Source organism: Triticum aestivum, chromosome 5B (genome assembly GCF_018294505.1).
Source record: "Triticum aestivum cultivar Chinese Spring chromosome 5B, IWGSC CS RefSeq v2.1, whole genome shotgun sequence".
NCBI classification, from domain to species: Eukaryota; Viridiplantae; Streptophyta; class Magnoliopsida; order Poales; family Poaceae; genus Triticum; species Triticum aestivum.
In genome coordinates this window covers 428,425,162-428,440,932 of record NC_057807.1, presented here as the reverse complement: position 1 = coordinate 428,440,932, position 15,771 = coordinate 428,425,162, and positions in this window count along the sequence as shown.

Genomic DNA, 15,771 nt, shown 5'->3' with positions numbered 1-15,771 from the left:
CCTTCTTCTTCTCGGAACCGGAGACCGTTATCGAGTATCCATCCTACTCGTGTGAAGTCTTTGCATTCTTTCAACCGGTGTTTCCTCTTCAAGATATTTGTCGTTTTCCCTTCCAAGTTGCCTTTGTTTTCCCACCCTCCCACCCTCTTCTTCCCGGAGCCGAGTCTCTCTCGACCATCTATTTCATTCGTGCGGATCCTCTTCAGTCTTTCGTCAATTGTTTCAACCGGTGAATTCTCGTCTCGTTCGTCATTCTTCATCTCTTTTTCCTCTCCGGTGGATTCAATTCAAGTTTTTGGTTGATCATATTATTTTCCTTGGATCAAGTGTTTTCCCTGCTCGTTTGCCTCTTGCCAGTTCATCCTTCCGGAGTGTTCAAGACATCTCAGGAGATTCGTCTGTGTTCGAATTAATTCGAGGTTGTCACCGCATTCAAATATTCCAATTGTTCCGGTGCATCATCTATCTCTTCAACAATCCTTTCCAACGGTGTTTTCTCTTCAGTGGGCCCTAACCCACAGGTCTTTTTCCAGGATCTTACCTGACTCTTCTAATTTTTCCCAGAGCTATTCCAAATTCTTTTCAAGTGTGACATAAGAATGGATCCCATCAGTAATATGCCATCTCCAAGTTCGCTTTCAAATTGTTTTCATCTTTGGTTCAACCGTTCCTCCTTTTTCATTATACCGGAGTATCTCAGTATTTTGGTGGTGTCTCTTGTCGTCATTTGAAGACCGAAGAAGAGTTCCTCTAAATCTGGTCCGTTCTCTCGAAGTTTCGTGGCTCTAGCTTCATGTTATCCTCTCGAATTGTCAGATATTCTTTTCTTATCCATCCGGAGTGTGTCAGAAGTTGATTTCTGTTTATTTTCATCGGAGGCCATCATTCCAGTTTTCGTTCTCCAGTTATCCCGGCGCTTCATTCAAATGTTCATTAATCAGCTCGAGTTCTCTTCGTTCTCGTCTCTCTAAATCCCCTCAAGCATATTTGCCTTCTAATTCTTCCGGTGATTCATGAAGATCTTCTCTAGTTTGTGATATGTCACTTATCAATTCTTTTTCAAGAAGAATAAGTAGTATGCAAAAATCCATTGTTTGTCATCAATTTAATTTGATGAAGGATAAGCATACAATAAATCTTATTCTTATTTCATCCAAGTGAGTATCCTTTTCTTCGGAGTTTGTTCTTGATGAATAAATTCTAGTCCCAAGTGTTTCCCATCTTTTCTTTTCCGGAGTTCAATTTTCCTCGGCCATCTCATCGGAAACCCCATCTAAATCATCGCAAGGCTTTAATCTTATCCTTTTCATCTTTCATTTTATCTCGTCATCCTTTTGTTACCGGAGTTCTTCATGATGGTTCGTCATGATTCAATTCTTTCCTCAAGTGTTCATCAAGATTCTTATCGTAGGAGTTCAAGTATCTTTCATTCTTGCCTTTCGAAGTGCAATTAATTCTTCATTTTCTTTTGAAGTGGAGTCTTGCATTTCTTCGTCTTCTCAGTTATTCAATCATTTCAGTTTGCGGCTGGTTATCACCTCATAATTTCTGAGAAGTTATCCATAAGACCACAACAAGCTTATTCTTTCGTTGTTGATTTTCTCAACAACTCCATTCAACCCTTCCTGCTAAGTTCTTTTCATTAAATTCTTTCAATTCTTCCGGAGGTTTTGCGTTGCTTATGTCGTCAAGTGTCATTCCATCTTGTGAAGTTCATGTTCTATTCCTCCATGTTTCAGCCGGAGTGATGCCTAAATCCTTTCAGTCTTATTCGTTTCTTATCTCGTTCTAACCGGGGTAGTTTCATAGTCTATCTGATTCCGTGATATTTCGATTCCCGCCATTCTCGTCGTTCCTCTCTTCTTCTCGAATGCTCTCGATTCCTTGCCTCTTCTCTTGAGTTCTTATATCACCTCATCCCTTTTCTCTTCCGTCTTGGTCCTAAGATCTCGGGGCGAGATCTCTTGTTAGTGGAGGAGTGTTGTAACGCCCCGGATCTGATGCGCCAGGTGTCTGCCAGTTATTCGACGTCGTTGCCATGTCATTTGCTTGCGTGTTGCATTTTATCATGTCATCATGTGCATTGCATTGCACATGTGTTCGTCTCATGCATCCGAGCATTTTCCCCGTTGTCCGTTTTGCAATCCGGCGCTCCTATGTCCTCCGGCGTTCCCCTTTTCGTCTCCTGTTGTGAGTGGGTGTTAAACTTTCTCGGAATGGACCGAGTCTTGCAAAGCGGCCTTGGTATACCACCGGTAGACCGCCTGTCAAGTTTCGTGCCATTTGGAGGTCGTTTGGTACTCCAACGGTTAACCGCGTAGCCCGAAGCCCCTCTCTCTTTGCAGCCCAACACCCCCTCCAAGTGGACCAAACCCCATCTAAGTCACTTCCATGCTCTCGGTCGTTCGATCACGATCGTGTGGGCGAAAACCGCTCCTCATTTGGACTCTCCTAGCTCCCTCTACCTATAAATATGTGTCCCTCCCGGAATTTTCGCGCAGATGAACCCTAGCCCCTTCTAAACCGCGCCGCCGGACATGTCCATCCGCGCCAGACATGTCCGCCGGCCACGTCGCTTCGACCAATGGCGTCGCGCCATGTCACCCCGCCGCCGCCCGCAGCCAACCGGCCGCCGCCACCTCAGCGCCTCCTCCTTCTCTCTCCTCCTGCGCCTGCCGCCGGCCGCGGAGCCCAGGCGGGGCCCGCGCGGGCCCAGATCCCGTCCGCCGCCCCGCGACCGCGCGCCTCCCGCGCCCCGTCGCCCGGGCCGGCTGCCGCCTCCGTTCGCCGGCGCCCGCCACCGCCAGCGCGCCTCCGGCGAGCTCGCGCCGCGCCGCCGCCGCCGAACGTCCCGCGCCGGCCGCTCCCGCGCCCCGCCGCCTCCGTCTCCGCCCTTCTCCACCGCGGCGCCCTCCGCCGCCAAGCCTCGTCGCCGGCTGCGCCACCGACCACGCCGGCGCCGCCATGGCCACCGAGCTCCTGCTCTAGCTCCGGCCCTCCCACCTCCTCCGGCCTTCTCCACGTCGCCGGACCCCGCTTCAGGTCAGATCCGGGCAGGGGCCGCCCGGATCCGCCCTCTCCCTCGTCCTCCGGACGCCTCCTCTCCTCTCCGGCGAGCTCTCCGGCGAGATCCGCGACGAGGTTGACTTTCCCGCTCCAGAATTCGTCTAAGTCCCCGATTCTGCAGTAATTTTCATGCCATGTTTGACCTGTTGTATCTCTGCATCCGTAGCTCCATTTTGTACGTGTAATATGTCAAATTGTTCGTATCAACGAGTACATCATTTCATTCCATTGCGTCATATTCATTTGAGCTCATCTAGATGCCTGAATCATTGTGTAAGAGTGCTTCATGATGTTTTCTGCTGTCTGTTATCAGAACGAGCTCTTTTGTCATTTTTGTCATGATTGATGTGTGCATCCTATGAGGTTGATGTCTACATGTGTTTTGATCTATGCCATGTCTACTTTACAGAGGTGCTTACCATGTATTTTTGTGATCAATGTGGTGACTAGCACAAGCATGCAAACTAGGCATCATGATTTTGCTGATTTTAGTCCCTGTTCTGCTGTTATTTTGATGCCATGTAAACTTGATGCTACAGAGAGATCCATGCATATTTTGAGATACTTCAGTAAGGGTGTTTTGAACATATGGTTATTGTCTATCCTTTAATGCCCTTTTTTGCAATTATGGAGTAGTCTAGCATGTCATTTTCGTGCTCTACTTTTGCTTCAAAATGTTTTCCTGGCAGATTGTTTACTTGTTATTCAATTTAGCCAAGGATGCTATAGTCGATCCTTGCATGCTATGGACTTGTTCTTGCCTTGATTTGTTCCATAAACATGTCTTCTTGATGATGCTATGCTTATCTTGTCATGCAATGACTTGTGGGGAGTGAATCGAGCTTGTTAAGTAGTGTACACGTTGTTGCTGTTTTGCTAGGCTGAATCTGTTATTTCGTGATGCTATATAAACATGTTGCTACTAATCATTCTATGCATAATCTGGAGATGTTCTATAAACATGTTTTGATCTACATGTCATCCTCTATCTATCCATTCCCCTGGTTGCGTTTATAGGTTGATGTAGCTTGTTGTAATCTTGCTCTAAAGTTGCTTCATAATGTTGCTGTCAGCCTGTTAACATTAAGTTCAGTTGTTGTCATGTGTTTTCCTAGTGATCCATGCACCCTATGACCTTGCTATTGCCATGCTTAGCTTCACAAACATGCCTTCTTACTGTTGGGTGCCTTGCCATGCCATGTTTTGCTCTATAGTGATTTGCACAAGCTCATCTACATGCCTTCATAATTCTGTTTCTGCCATGTATGAATCTGTAATATAACTTGCCATGTTTACATGGGTGCCATCATATTCTCTGATCCTTTTTGGCTTATGGTTAGTAAAGGACATTTGATCTATGCATTTAGTAGATTCATGCCGTGCCTTTGTTTGCCATGATAAGTTCCTGTAACAATTTGTTTGATAGCTCTAAACATTGCATCGTGATGTTATTTTCTGCAAAGTCTGAATTGTTATTACTTGCAATCTTACCATGTGTGTTTGAGCATGTTCTAGTGATTTCTGGAGATAGCTCAGTGTTCATATTTTGTTATGCTTTACCTGTACATCATGCCCATGTCTTTCGTTTTTATGTTGGGGTGCTGTAGCATGTTGTTTTGATGCTTGTAATATGCCTAGTTGCTGTTTTGGACAGATTGTTGCTATAACTTGTTTCATGTGTGTGTTGAACCGTTGCTCCGTTTTGAGTGTGCTCTATATGAAACTTGCTTAGAATTGCATGTAGCTTCATATTATCATGTTGCATCCTTGTTTTGAGGTGTTTGCTTGATGTTTGAGTGCATTTTGCATCAATGCCATGTTTATCTTGCTTTGCTCATATCTTCTAGGCCGTAACTCCGAACTAAATGAACTTTATATGTAACTTGACTAGAATCTCGTGTAGATCATCTTGGTGCATCTTAACTTGATGTTTAACAACTTGAACATAAGGTTTATTCAGATCTGGACCAATTTCGAAATATGCATATGAGGACTTACCGGAATTGTTATATGTTGTTCCCGGCCTCATTTAAACTTGCCTTGATGTGTTGCTCTTGTTTGCATCATCTCTTGCCATGAGTAGCTTCATGTAGCTTTGTCATGCATCATGCCTTGTTCATGTGTGGTGTGTTTACCATGTTGTGTGCTTCTTCTTGTTTAGTTCCTGTTTTGTTGCGATCGTGAGGATTCGTTCGTCTACGCTTGGTTCGTCTTCGTGGCTTCATCTTCTTCATGGACTCGTTCTTCTTCCTTACGGGATTTTAGGCAAGATGACCGCTACCCTGGATCTCAATACTATCATTGCTATGCTAGTTGCTTCGTTCTATCGCTATGCTGCGCTACCTATTACCTGTTTATCAAGCCATCCCAAATTGCCATGAACCTCTAACCTTTGACACCTTTCCTATGCAAACCATTGTTTGGCTATGTTACCGCTTTTGCTCAGCCCCTCTTATAGCGTTGCTAGTTGCAGGTGAAGTTGAAGATTTCTCCATGGTGGACATGATTTTGGTTGGGTATCACAATATCTCTTATATTATTAATGCATCTATATATTTGGTAAAGGGTGGAAGGCTCAGCCTTTTGCCTGGTGTTTTGTTCCACTCTTGCCGCCCTAGTTTCCGTCATACCGGTGTTATGTTCCCGGATTTTGCGTTCCTTACGCGGTCGGGTGATTTATGGGACCCCCTTGACAGTTCGCTTTGAATAAAACTCCTCCAGCAAGGCCCAACCTTGGTTTTACATTTGCCTCACCTAGCCCTTTTTCCCTTGGGAGTCGCGCTCTCGAGGGTCATCTTTATTACAGCCCCCTCGGGTCAATGCTTGTCTAAGTGTTGGTCCAATCTAGAGCACCATGCGGGACCATCCCTTGGCAACTTGGGTTACGTTGGTACCTGTACGCTTAGCTTATCCGGTGTTGCCCTGAGAACGAGATATGTGCAGCTCCTATCGGGATTGTCGGTGCATCGGGCGGTCTTGCTGGTCTTGTTTTACCATTGTCGAAATGTCTTGTAAACCGGGATTCCGAGTCTGATCGGGTCTTCCTGGGAGAAGGTCTATTCCTTCGTTGATCGCGAGAGCTTGTCATGGGCTAAGTTGGGACACCCCTGCAGGGTATAATCTTTCGAAAGTCGTGCCTGCGGTTATAGGCAGATGGAAATTTGTTAATGTCCGGTTGTAGATAACTTGACACCAGATCCGAATTAAAATGCATCAACCGTGTGTGTAGCCGTGATGGTCTCTTTTCGGCGGAGTCCGGAAAGTGAACACGGTTTCTGGGTTATGTTTGACGTAAGTAGGAGTTCAGGATCACTTCTTGATCATTGCTAGCTTCACGACCGTTCCATTTGCTCTCTTCTCGCTCTTATTTGCGTATGTTAGCCACCATATGTGCTTAGTCGTTGCTGCTGCCTCACCACTTTACCCCTTCCTTTCCCTTTAAGCTTTGCTAGTCTTGATACCCATGGTAATGGGATTGCTGAGTCCTCGTGGCTCACAGATTACTACAACAATAGTTGCAGGTACAGGTTGTGCGATGATCATGACGCGAGAGCGATGCTTGCTTGCGTTGAGTTCTTCTTCTGCTTCTTCGATCAGGGGATAGGTTCCAGGTCGGCAGCCTGGGCTAGCAGGGTGGATGTCGTTTGAGTTTCTGTTTGTGTTTCATCCGTAGTCGGATGATGCTCTTATGTATTGTGATGTTGTATTCGTGTGGCATTGTATGCCTCTTGTATGTATCCCCATCTATTATGTAATGTTGATGTAATGATATCCACCTTGCAAAAGCGTTTCAATATGCGGGTATATCCTTGGTGGGACCATCGAGTTCCTTTTGGATAGGGTCGCATATTGGGCGTGACAGTGTGTGAGAGGTGTGTTGTGTTCTAGCTTACCTCCTATGCACATGAGGTGTTCGATGAAATGCCCGAGCCACACTTAAGCTTTCTCCTCTCGAAGCTCCTTGTCCAAGCTCCATTTTCCTCGAGATTTGTTTAGGTTTGGTGGTCCGTCCTGTCCCATCCCCGTCCTCACCGCCGTTGATCGCCCGTGCCAATCTCGTAACCTGCACCACCGTGCTGAGCCTCTTGATCTTATCTTCTTTCTAAAAGAAAAAAGTTCTTACTTGTATGATTTAGATGGATACTTGTGTAGTTTTCTTACTTATTATTATTTGTTATTATATAGTGCGATGGTTTTGGTATCCGCCTTCATAGGCCCACGTCCTGTCTATGATTTAGATGTGGTATATATATTTTCTTTTATAACTATTAGTTTCATTTAGTGTTTATGTCAATTATGCCAAGCAACGTGACATAGATTTTTTTTATCTAGGAGGTATGTGAACCGGAAATTCCAACCAACCCTATTGTCGAGAGGTTAAATTTAGTTGAAGTAGAAAACAATTACTTGAAGGAAAAATTGAAAAAAAAATGAGGGGGAGAAGATGATATTGGAGTTGCATGTTGCGGATGTCATTGATGATCACAAGATCAAGATGGATGCAATGCACTTGAAGATTAGAAAGATTAGAAAATATGCCATTCACACTGAGGCTTGGTATCATTATGCCGTTGGATCAATTGTTACCTTGGTTGCGGTTATGATCACATTTGTTGTTGCATTGAAATGTTTTACATAGTTTCAATGTACGGTTTAATTAGATGCTCTGGAGAGCTATATGTTGTTCAATGAGAACTATGTATGTACTTTGGGTTTAATGTGATGATGAACTTCTATTAATTTGGTCACTTATCTATTCATGATGTACGCAAAGATGAACGACAATGGATGTACGGTAACAGAAGCACCTCCTAAGGGCATCAATAATTTTCTCACAGTGGCTGAGGCAAACAAGAAGAATGGTTTTATGTGTTGTCCATGCCCTATATGTGGGAATACAGGTCTTACTCTGACTCGAAAACCCTTCACACCCACCTTCTTTATAAGGGTTTCATGCCACACTATAATGTTTGGACCAAGCACGAAGAAAGAGGGGTTATGATGGAAGACAACGAAGAAGAAGAAGATGATGACAACTATGTGCCCCCTGAATACGGTGATGCTGTAACGGGGAAGCTGAAGATGCTGCAACGGGGGAAGCTGAAGATGTTGCAACGGGGGAAGCTAAAGATCAAGAGGAACCAGATGATGTGCCCGATGATGATCTTCGCCGGGTCATTGTTGATGCAAAGAGACAGTACAAAAGTGAAAAGGAGAAGCTGAAGTTAGATCGCATGTTAGAGGATCACAAAAAGGGGTTGTACCCCAATTGCAAAGATGGCAACACAAAGCTCGGTACCATACTGGAATTGCTGATGTGGAAGGCATAGAATGGTGTGCCTGACAAAGGATTTGAGAAGCTACTGAAAATACTGAAGAAAAAGCTTCCAAAGGATAACGAATTGCCCGACAGTACCTATGCAACAAATAAGGTTGTATGCCTTCTAGGATTGGAGGTGCAGAAGATACATGCATGCCCTAATGACTTCATCCTCTACCGCGGTGCGTACGAGGATGTGAACGCATGCCCGGTATGCGGTGCATTGCGGTATAAGATCAGACGAGATGACCCTGGTGATGTTGACGAAGAGCGCCCCAGGAAGAGGGTTCCTGCCAAGGTGATGTTGTATGCTCCTATAATACCACGGTTAAAACGCCTATTCAGAAACAAAGAGCATGCCAAGTTGATGCGATGGCACAGAGAGGACCGTAAGAAAGACGGGAAGTTGAGACCACCCGCTGACGGATCGCAGTGGAGAAAAAATGAGAGAAAGTATTGGGAGGAGTTTGCAGGTGACGCAAGGAATGTATGGTTTGGTTTAAGCGCGGATGGCATTAATCCTTTTGGGGAGCAGAGCAGCAACCACATCACCTGGCCCGTGACTCTATGTATCTATAACCTTCCTCCTTGCCTGTGCATGAAGCGGAAGTTCATTATGATGCCAGTTCTCATCCAGGGCCCTAAGCAACCCGACAACGACACTGATGCGTACCTAAGGCCATTAGTTGAAGAACTTTTACAGATGTGGATTGGAAATGGTGTACGTGTGTGGGATGAGCACAAACAGGAGGAATTTGACCTGCATGCATTGTTGTTTGTAACTATCAATGATTGGCCTGCTCTCAGGAACCTTTCAGGATAGAAAAACAAGGGATACCATGCATGCACGTATTGTTTAGATGACACCGAAAGTATATACCTAAACAAATACAGGAAGAATGTGTACCTGGGCATCGTTGATTTCTTCCGACCAACCATCAATGTCGAAAGAAAGGTAAGCATTTCAAAGGTGAGGCAGATCACTGGAAGAAGCCCGCCATGCATATCGGTGATCACGTACTTGCTATGGTCAATGATTTAAAAGTAATCTTCAAAAAGGGTCCCGGTGGACTATCTGTTCAGAATGATGCCGAGGGTCGCGCACCCATGTGGAAGAAGAAATCTATTGGGACCTACCCTACTGGAAAGACCTAGAGGTCCGCTCTTCAATCGACGTGATGCACGTGACAAAGAACCTTTGCGTGAACTTGCTAGGCTTCTTGGGCGTGTATGGGAAGACAAAAGATACACCGGAGGCACGGGAGGAGCTGCAACGTTTGCACGAAAAAGATGGCATGCCTCCAAAGCAGTATGAAGGTCCTGCCAGCTACGCTCTTACAAAAGAAGAGAAGTAAATCTTCTTTGAATGCCTGCTCAGTATGAAGGTCCTGTCTGGCTACTCGTTGAATATAAAGGGAATAATAGATATGGCAGAGAAAAGGTTCCAGAACCTAAAGTCTCATGACTGCCACGTGATTTTGACGCAACTGCTTCCGCTTGCATTGAGGGGGCTTCTACCGGAAAACATTCGATTAGCCATTGTGAAGCTATGTTCATTCCTCAATGCAATCTCTAAGAAGGTGATCGATCCAGAAATCCTACCAAGGTTAAGGAGTGATGTGGCACATTGTCTTGTTAGTTTCGAGCTGGTGTTCCCACCATCCTTCTTCAATATCATGACGCACATCCTAGTTCATCTAGTCGATGAGATTTTCATTCTGGGCCCTGTATTTCTACACAATATGTCCCCCTTTGAGAGGTTCATGGGAGTCCTAAAGAAATATGTCCATAATCGCGCTAGGCCAGAAGGAAGCATCTCCATGGGCCATCAAACAGAGGATGTCATTGGGTTTTGTGTTGACTTCATTCCTGATCTTAAGAAGATAGGTCTCCCTCAATCACGGTATGAGGGGAGACTGAGTGGAAGACACACACTAGGAGGGGACTCAATAATATGTAGGGACGGGCATTCTTGGTCTCAAACACACTACACAGTTCTACAGAATTCTACCTTGGTGACCCCGTATGTCGATGAACACAAGAACATTCTGCGCTCCAAACACCTGGACCAGTGTGACGACTGGATTACATGTGAACACATCAGGGTTTTCAGCAGTTGGTTGCAAACACGTCTCAGGGGTGACAACACTGTTTCTGATGAGTTGTACTCATTGGTGAGGGAACCATCTTCGACTGTAATGACTTACAAAGGGTACGAGATAAATGGGAATACATTTTACACGATCGCCCAAGATCAAAAGAGCACCAACCAAAACAGTGGTGTTCGCTTTGATGTAGCAACCAAGAGGGGAAATGACACATATTATGGTTACATAGTGGACATATGGGAACTTGACTATGGACATGATTTTGAGGTCTCTTTGTTTAAGTGCAAATGGGTTAATCTGTCAGGAGGCGGGGTACAGGTAGACCCACAGTACGGAATGACAACAGTGGATCTGAACAATATGTGGGACACAGACGAACCATTCATCCTAGCTAATGATGTGGCGCAGGTTTTCTATGTGAAGGACATGTCTACCAAACCGAGAAAAAGAAAAGATAAGGAAGTGGATACATCATACGATGAGCCAAAGCGCCACATAGTTCTTTCAAGAAAAAGAGAAATCATGGGATTGGAGGGAAAGACAGACATATCTGAAGATTATGAAAAGTTCAATGAAATTCCTCCCTTCAAAGTCAAGGCTGACCCAAGCACCTTGTTAAACGATGAAGATTATCCATGGTTACGGCGCAATAAGCAAAGGACACAAGCGAAAAAAAAGTGAAGACTTTCTATCCACAACTATTATGATGATGCCTTTGATCTAGAATATCACTACAGTTACATGTGAACAAATGAAATCCCTTTGTAACAGATGAGTTTTCGTCCGAAACGTTGATACTTCCAAAGAGAATATCTGTTTTGTACATCAAGTGCATCCAGTTTTTGTCGTAACCCTCTCAACTTTTTAGCACATGCTATGTGGGTGAAATGATAATACCATGCCAACTTTCAACCTTTTCAGAGTTCATTTGTAGTGCTTTTCAATATAAGGGTCATTTAGTTGAAAGAATGAACTAATAGCAAAAAGAATGAACTAAAAATAATCAATTAAAATATTCTGTTATGATCAACTAAAACAAAACTATAATATCCTTCAACAACAAAAAGAATCAACAAAAAAGCTTTTATAAAACTCCAATAGCAAAAGGAATCGACTAAAGAACTTTTATAAACCTCTAGTAATATTGAAACTAAAATTATATAAAATTTATGCAACCAAAGTTATCAAAGTATTTTCTGTTCAAAACATTAAAAGCAAAAAGATTTTTCATAAAGAATTTTTTGTTAGAAACTTTAATAGCCAAAAGGATTATCATAAAGAATTTTTTTTGTTAGAAACTAAAATAACAAAATCTGTTTTTGAATATAATGATGAAACACAGTAATATTAAATAGCAGGAAAAAGAATCACTCAAAAATCTATTTTATAGTAAAGTTATTCAAAAACTAGTGATTCACACAAATTTCAAAAAAATCAAATTTAAACTATTCAAATTGGAAAACAAATGGAACTAACATAAAGTTTATAATTTTTATTACCTAAAAGCAAAAACAACTAAAAAATAAAGCAAAAAACAAAAGAAAATAATAATGCAAAAAACAAAATGAAAAACTAGAAAAAAATACCACCTACTGGGCCACCACGGCGTGAATACGACTAGAAACCCAACCATGGGCCAGCATTCGGGCCCGCAGAAGGCCCAGTAGGCCCACATGCATAGCAGTGTCAGATTAGGCCCGTAAGCCTGCATTGGAGAGGACCTCGAAGTGGTCAGTGCAGCCGCGCTTATAAACCACTCCGAGCCCCTCTTAACAAGCGAGGTGGGTCTAAACATTTTGGCCGCGCGCAGCACAAGGCCATTGGTTCCGGTTGGTGCCACCAATCGGTACCAAAGGTCTCCTTTTCCCGCCCTTTGGGCTGCTGAAAAGAGACTTTTGGTCCCGATTGGTGGCACCAATCGGGACCAAAGGTCTCCTTTTTCCGCCCTTTGGGCTGCTGAAAAGAGACTTTTGGTCCCGGTTGGTGGCACCAACCGGGACTAAAGGTGTGCATTGGTCCCGGCTGGTGCCACCAACCGGGACTAAAGCCATTGCTATATAAGCAACACTTAGGAAATTTTCAGATTTCTAGCGCCAGTTCGTGCCCGACGACGCCGAGGTCATCGACGCCGCTAGGCTGCCCCGCCCCCATCTGTCGTCTCCGTCGTCGCCGTCGCCCTGCCCCGGCCTCGTTGCGCCCTTCCCTGACCTCGCCGTCGCCGAGCCCTACCCCGACCTCGCCGCCGCTCCCCTGCACTGTGAGCCTCACCGCGCCGTTCCCCACCCTCTCCCCCCCCCCCCCCCCCCCCGCGCCCCAACGCTACCGCATGCCCGCCCAACACCGCCGCCCGCCCCGCCGCCGACAACTCGCGGCCCCTGTTCATATATAGATTTTTTTATTTGCAGTAGCAGTAGATGATGATGATGATGTATGTATGTTCATATGCAAAAAATATGCAAAAGTTAGAATTTTTTTCTGTTCATAGATTTTTTTGGGTGATATTATTGTAGAATATGCAAATGTTTGTATGTTCATATGTAAAGAATATGTCAATTTTTTCATAAATTTTGTATGATTTTTATCTGTTGTAATTTTGTTCATAGAATTTTTATGAATTTTTTCTATTGTAATTTTGTTCATAGAATTTTTATGATTTTTTTGTTCATAGAATTTTCTTTGTCAATTTATGTATATGTCCATATTGTGTATGTATAGGAAAATTGTGTATGATCAAAGTCATTTATGTATATGTTCATATTTAGAAGAAAAAGAAGGAGAGGAAAAAGGAAAATAAGATGAGGAAGAAGGATAAGAAGAGGAGAGGAAGAAGAGGAGAAATAAATAAGAAGATGAAAAAGAAGAAAAAAAAGAAGAGAAGAAGAAGGAATGGAGGAGAAGAAGTAAAAATAGAATATTCTACTATTTTTGTTCTTCTCCTCTATTCCTTCTTCACCTATTATTCTATTTTTTTTCTCGTCTATTCCTTCTTCTTCTCTTCTTTTTTCTTCTTCTATTTTTTCTTTTTCTTCTTCTCCTCTATTTTTTTCTTCTTCTTCCTCTTCTTATTTTTTATCAGGAATGAGGGTGTCGGGACCTAGGGTGTTGGAAACTAGGGTAGAGGGCCGAGGGTCGTCGAGGGTCGAGGGTCGTCGAGGGGTCGAGGGTCGAGGGTCGTCGAGGGGTCGAGGGTTGAGAGTCGAGGGGTCGAGGGGTCGAGGGTCGAGGATCGCCGAGGGTCGAGGGTCTCCGTTTAACAAGAATGCCCCCATTATGGATGTGCACAAGTTGATCCATTTTTTTTCTGATCTCATCTATATATATTCTTCTATATGTCACGTTGTCTGTCAAAGTATTGAAAAAATCCATGGCTACATCTTTCCTGGAAGTGACAGGCGTATGACGCTACGAAGCTCTTCAAAGTTGTTTTGGAACAGAGTTCCTGATAGAATGATTCACTTTTTGGTACGAATTTCGGTAAAGGCCTTCAAAATAGCGATATTCGGAAGGCCCTTTGTTGAACTTCGTATCAAAAAGCTAATTATCCTATCCGTGACTCCGTTCCGAAACAATTTTGGAGAGCTTCGTACTATTATGCGTGTGTTACTCTCGGCAAATGATGAAGCAATGGTTTTCTTGAATCCTGTGACACTAGACAACGTCACATATAGAAGGGTAGATGAGATTAGGAAAAATATGGACCATTTTCTGCACATCCAGAATGGCGCCATCTTGTTAAATCCCTTAAAGGTTAAGAGAATCCGAGCGGTCGAGGATCGGAACTAGGGTAGGGGGTCAAGGGTCGCCGAGGGGATGAGGGTCAAGGGTCGTCGAGGGGTCGAGGGTCGAGGATCGCCGAGGGGTCGATAGGGGGACGTCGATCAACCCCCTCTCGCTCGACCAACTCTCGAGGACACCCAAACCATAGAAAAAAACGTTGTCGATCTCGTACCCCCTCCCGCCCCTACCCGACAAACTCTCTCGAGATTTATAAGAGATTTATCAAGAATGCCCCCATTATGGATGTGCATAATTAAGTTGATCCCTATTTTTTTCTGATCTCATCTACCATTCTATATGTGCACGTTCTCTTGTGTCAAAGTATTGAATCCTTTGACACTAGACAACGTGACATATAGAAGGGTAGATGAGATCAGGAAAAATAGGGACCATTTTTTCTGCACATCCAGAATGGCGCCATCTTGTTAAATCCCTTGTTTGACATTCATGAGAGAGGCGGTCCGGACGTCGGACATTCATGAGAGAGGCGGTCTGGGCCAAACCCTAGAAGCGTTGTCGAGGCCACCCCAAACCCTAGAAGCGTCGAGGCCACCCAAATTTACCAAGTTAAAAGAGTGTTGTCGAGGCCACCCCAAACCCTAGAAGTGTTGTGATTAGCTAGCTAGGTCTATGTTTGCCACTATTAATATATCCATCTCTCATGTTTGTATATTAATTGCCATGTTGTAATATTTGCAGAAACTATGGATCAACAAAGAGACTTCGAACAAGAAGAGATATTGGGGGACATAATCCGCGACGGAGGTGATGTCTTGTCGTTTCTCAACGACACCGATGGTCTGGAAGGAAAGGAAGCAGGCTACGGTGATCGAACAATGGAGGAGGAAAGTCATGATCATGATGGCTCTGGTGACCGTGATGACGGCTCCGGTGACCGAGCGGAGTCGGGATCAGCTGTTGCAAAGTCCGGTGAGGTATATATATATATATATATATATATATATATATATATATATATATATATATATATATATATATAAATTAAGCATGTGCTGACTAGCTAATTGATGCATTAATTGTTTTGGTGTGTACATATATTAACTCTTCTTTATTCTTTTATAGCCCTCCGGATCGAGCCAAACTTCGGTAACGAGACGAGGCCTGAATAAAAGGTTGCGCTAGGATGAAAGGTTCACGATCACAGAAATCGCGCGCGATGGCTAACCGATTGGACCCATCCGGACCAAGGAAGCATTTGCTGCTTAGTGCGGGGTTCTTGTTAGGGACATGATCTCGACCAGCATCCACCAATGGTATAAGCCTAAGAAGCAAGACCCTCAAGTTTCTTATGTCGAAGATAGACAAAAAGATGATCTTTGGACTGCGCTGAAGGAAAATTTCACCCTACCGGCAGAGGAGGATCCGGATAAGCCAGTCATAGATCCATTGGTCAAGGCCCATGCTCTCAAGAAGATGGCATATCTATTCAGGAGGTGGAAGAATGAGTTGAAATCAACGTATGTCGACAAAAACAAGACT